Below are 5,871 nucleotides of genomic sequence, written 5' to 3'. Positions count from 1 at the left end.
TCATCAAGGTCATAAGCTGTTATGGGCCTCCACCCACAATCTTACGCATCACAAGATCCAACTGTTGTGGGCCTCCACCTATAGTCTTACGCATCACAGAATCTAGCTGTTGTAGGCCTCCACCCACAGTGTTACGCACCACAAGCACAAGCACAAGCACATTTCCACCACCACGTGTAAAGGAACCGTGCAATGCAACATATAAGGAATGTAATGGCTCTTGCAGCATTAACGTGATGACCAAGCCTCCATAAGCCAAGCATCAGGCCATGCTATGCCCACGTAAGAATCCACACACACGAATGCCTTAATGCATATGCTCGCTTAACATGCACAAGTCAGCACTCACCGACCAACCGTGTTATGCCAATGCTCATGCTTCCATCACATACAAAGCATGACCCCCCAATGAATGCAACCCATGATCCAACATCACAAAGTGAGGTAATAAAGAAACACAATGCCATGCAACACAACTACTAACAATGCTATGATTAATGACATTCATACATCCTCATGTGATTTCCCATTAGAGATCTTGGCTCTTCCACACATTTCATATTGATTAATGGCAATTATTCATATAATGATAGTCATGCATCAAGCATGAGTTACCATGGACATGCCACCCAAGATCACTTCTTATTAACTTCCCAAATGATTATCATCATGTTTCCTCATGCAACTCAATTACATTTTTATCTCATAAACCCCACGTATATACATATAGGTGTCTTCAACCATATTTTATCATTATAGGGGATTGAGGGATGCCAAAGGGAGCATTTAAAAACATTTTACATTAGCCATCTTACTTGAGTTGGATTAAGAAGAGCCTTAACCCATTCAAATCATAACCAAAATATAGATATTGCATGTCAAATCAAAGCCCTCGAAGTCTAGTTTATGACGCTTCAAATGGATCGTAAATTCGAGTTGTACATCAAACATTATGGCTGAAATAGCGAGACATGCGCAAAACAATCAAGTTGCGGCTAAGACGACTCGGCAGAAATCTGAGTCGACTTGGCACAAGTCGACTTGGTCGAGAACGATGAAAAAAGGCCATAAATCCCCTAAAAACACTCAAAATGGACACCAAACACTCCAAAACTTTCATTCTAGCTTTTTAACCCATCAAAGTCATTCCTTGAAGGAAGAATGGGGTGATCGAACCCCATCGAAACCATCAACAAGACTCAACAAATGTTTGACACCACTTAAGATTTGAATGAAAATGAAGATAATATCTTCCCTCAATATGAAAAAAAAATCATTTTAACAACAAAGGATGTACTACCAAGATATATCTTTGACAATACAACCAAAAGCGATAAAGAACTTGCACAACATGGGGAAAATAGTGCAAGAGAAACTTGCCTTAAAAGAGGACCGAAGAAGCTCACCCGGATGCCAACGATCCATCATCTTGAAGCTCCAAATATAACAGAAAATGGAAGGAGAAGAAGAAGAAGAAGAAAAAGGCGCACAGGAGAGGAGAAATGGGAAAATGAGAGAAAAAATAAAAGGCAAAAAGAGGATGTGGTTTTCCAACTACCACCCCCACAAATGACCATAATTCCCTTCACATTACACAACAACACAAATTATTCCATGCCTATTTTAAACTTTTGCCATATTCTATTTTTCTTTCCCATTTTCTTTAGGGAAATTCTATTCACAACCACGTTTTTACTCTTCGCAACCATAATTAAAATAAATTTAATAATTACTCTTCATAGCATCTATTATTACTTTTTGCAGCCATTTACATTCCAAAATTACCCTCCATACATCACGTGCGTCCCTTTCTCTACAGCCACTCACCGTCGTCCCCTTCTCTACAGCCGTCGCTTCTCTGCTCTACGCCTGGTCTACAACATCTCACCAAGTAGTTTACAGTTAATTTTTACATTATATTTTGCTATTGGAAGGTTTTAACTTGGAGGCTGGAGGCGGAGAGTGCACCTCCAGCAAGGGGGTTCGAAGGGCGAAGACGGTGGCCGCCTGGGTTCGAAGATGGTGGTAGTGGCCCGGAGACAGCATCGCCTCCGAACCCAAGGTTCGGTGGTGCTGGTTTCGAAAGCGGCCCGCGCCTCCGAAATTTGGAGTTCGGAGGCACTAGAAGGAATGGTATGTCTAGGATATTGAAATTTTATTCTACGTTTGCAAATGAAAAATTAAACAAAAGAAGCAAAACATAAAAATAAAAAAGAAAGATGGCTGCATGTAAATTTAAGCTCCAAACCCAACTTAAAAGGTACAAGTATACTACTGGTTAAGATGTATAAATATATTTTATTCTTAAACAAATATTTTTATCTTAAACAAATATTTTATTCCGAAACCCAAGTTTCGAAAGTGGCCCGCGCCTCCAAACTCCAGGTTTCGGAGGCGCTGGAAGGAATGCTATGTCTATAATAAATATAGAGGATACTGAAATTTTATTCTACGTTTGCAAATGAAAAATTAAACAAAATAAGCAAAACATAAAAATAAAAAAGAAAGATGGCTGCATGTAAATACAATATTTAAGCTCCAGACCCAGCTTAAAAGGTACAAGTATAGTACTACTGGTTAAGATGTATAAATATATTTTATTCTTAAACAAATATTTTTGTCTTCAAATACTTTTATTAGTTATTGATAAATACATTATGTTTAAAAATATTTTATCATCTAATAAAATTATTTTGAATTTAAAAATAAGATACAGTAAAATGACATTATTTAAAAATAATACACTTACTACATTTTTATTTGGACATGGAATTTTTACACTCCATTTGTATTCTGAGTTTTAATGTTTTGCACATTAAAACTATTATAATCTTGATTCAATAAATATATAATATATTAAAATGGAACGTACAAACTCCATGTAGAAGTGCCATTTTCATAAATACATTTATCTAAATAAAGGTAATGCTAGTAATTGTTTTAAGAGTAATGGTTAGGAGCACAAATATATTTATTTTCATATAGTGTGGATTTATTATATCACGTGTTTAGTCTTAAACATATTTTATTTGTTAATTTTATTATAATATTGTCATGACCCAAATTTCAATGAGTTTGTGACTATCATTAATTCCATGTTATATAATAATCAAAAAAACATTCATGACAAAGAGATGTGTAATAAAAATCAAATAAGTATCATTTCCATATCATATGGTTGGTAAAGCGTCCCGAAGCCGAGGGTTCGGAAAAAATGATGATTCCCGAATGCCAGGGTTCGGGAATCATCATTTTTTCCGAATCCAAGAATTCGGGAAAGATGGCCTTTCTTGAATCGTGGGATTCGAGAAATGCCATGTTTCCCGAATCTTTGGATTCGAGAATGCGAGTGCTTCCGGAATGCCAAAGTTCGAGGTAAGAAAAACTTCCCCAAGTATGAGGGAAGCCCAGAGATAGTCTCTCAATCCCACCACGCTAATAATACGTATACTAATAATATTTACAGAATTACTTGTGTTTGTTTTTCTAAATAGTTGTTATGTTCTTCGTCAAACTCTTCGGGGTTCGTAATCAACATTTGAGTGTAGTAATCCATCATTAACTTCGATCATAAAATGGTTGAGTCGCTGATATTTTTTTAGAGAAAATGGATAAGTATGGGTGTGGGTGTGAAACAAGAGGAATGGGAGATGTTAGGAGAAAATAGTTTCGCGAATAAGTAATTGCAATAGTGGGTGAAAAGAAATTACGGACTTTCGCTGGCGGAAGACAGTGGGATGTCAGGTGGGTGATTGAATATTGAAGATGAAGGGTAAAATTGAATTTTTGTTTGAGAGTATTTTAGGTATATTGAAAAGTGGCTGCAGAAAGTAAAAATGTGGCTGCAAATAGAATTTCCCTTTTCTTTATTCACCCCTTATAAAATTTCCTAATTGCCCTCACATTTTTCAATAAAGCAAGGACCATTTGGTCACTTTACATTTTATATTTTCTTTCTTCTTTTCTTTTAATCCACGTATTACACAAAATATATATATAATTCCATTTATTTAAAAACAACCATTATGCACATGGGCTTAAGCTCAAATCAATAGCCCAGTACATTCTTAAGCCCAATGGGCATTCTTTCAACTTGGGACACAACTCATTCTATTTCGATTCAATTAAACTTATCACAATACACATGGCCTTAGGCTCAATTAAATAAAATTACCCACTTCCATTTTAGGCTCATAGGTTTTCTCTAACCCACCATTTTCATTGGCCTTAAACACTTGGGCCAAGCCCACTTCTATTTAATTTAAACACATATATTTATTTACATATATTTGCCACATAAAATATTACTCACATTTAATTTAATAGGACAAATTTCTCAATTTCCATAAATAAATTATTAATAACTCCTAGACCCATTAACGATTTGTTACACCACTAATAAGGTAGGGCCAATCCACCTAATCCTAAACTTAGTTGGGCAAGCTCAGGGGATGTCCTAAAAATCATCCCAAGATATTTTTATATTTTTTTAATATTATTTTTAAGGAAAAACTTCTATCTAATATGTATGAAATTTAGGATAATTGTAAAAAAAAAAAAATTATTATTTGAAAAAATATAGAAAGTATTCTTGAAGTTCAATATAATGGTGCAATTTTTACTTATAATTAATTAATCTCATTAAATATTAAGAAAGAACAAAAATATATTCTTATATTTAAACCTTTGTTTTATTTTTTAATTACATTTATTTGTCTTCTCAAATCTCTTATCAATTTCTATTTCTCTCTAAATGGACGACAAAGGCGATGGCTATAACAATAGCAACCACTTGAAGGGGATAAGTCTCTCTTTCTCTTTCCTTCTCCCCCTTCTCTTCTTCTTTTTCATTATTTTTTTTTTTCTAGTTCAATTGAAATCCTTTTTCTACTTGGATTTCATTAGAACCTTTTTTCTTCTTCTTCTTCTTCTTTTTTTGGGGGCGCGGGGGGGGGGAGGGTATTTTTCTATATGTTTTGGGTTTAACGTAACAAAACTTGGGTTTCATCAAACTTTTATTCTTCTTCTTCTTCTCTCCCTCTCTTTCCATGTTTTGGGTTCGATGGAACTCAGGTATGGGAACCCAAATAAGTTCACCATAGTTGGACAAAACGCATTATAAATATTTTTTACAATTGATTCTATTTTAATTTATTAAAAAAGTTTTAGTTCATAAAAAAGTTTATATGTTCTAAACGGATAAAATAAATTGTACATCCAGGAGGAGTAGTAAAAATATAAGACTACACTTCAGTCTTTATAAATTACATTAATTAATTCTATGAAATGTTTAAAAATTATATCAAATTATCTATGCTCTTAAATTTAGATTACATATGCTTAATAAATTTTTTAACATTTGAATGAAGAGAAAGTCGTTCTAATTTGTAGAATGAGACATGAATAATAATATAATCTATTATTTCTAAATATCTAGACTATCTAGTAAATGGAAGGATAAATTAAAAATCAAAATAAAATAAACTATTTTTGTCGTGAGGCAAACTTAAAAAAATATATTTATGTCATTATTTCCAACGGATAACTTAAAGAATTTTTTTGACATGATAGCTGACAAGCATCAAAAACATTTTTCCTGGGAGGAGAGGGCAAGGTAAAAGCTGAGTGTCCTGTGATCCTCTCATTGTCAAACCACCCTAGGGGAGAGAATTGAAAGTGACGGCAAAATAGGGTCCCTCCGCAAAGTTCGGCGAAAGCCTCTCGTCAACAAGCGTACATCCAACGGCGGCAGCAGTGCGACTTTAATGGGTTTTCACACTTGGACGTATCCATTTGTCGGTATTTATAGCAATGAAGTTTTCACTTTTCAGGTTACATCCCAATGGCGGTCATTCTGAGGAGGTTCGTCTT

The sequence above is a fragment of the Diospyros lotus genome, chromosome 11, assembly GCF_014633365.1.
Source record: "Diospyros lotus cultivar Yz01 chromosome 11, ASM1463336v1, whole genome shotgun sequence".
NCBI lineage: Eukaryota > Viridiplantae > Streptophyta > Magnoliopsida > Ericales > Ebenaceae > Diospyros > Diospyros lotus.
The sequence above is the reverse complement of the archived record's forward strand: the minus strand, read 5'-3'. Positions refer to the sequence as shown.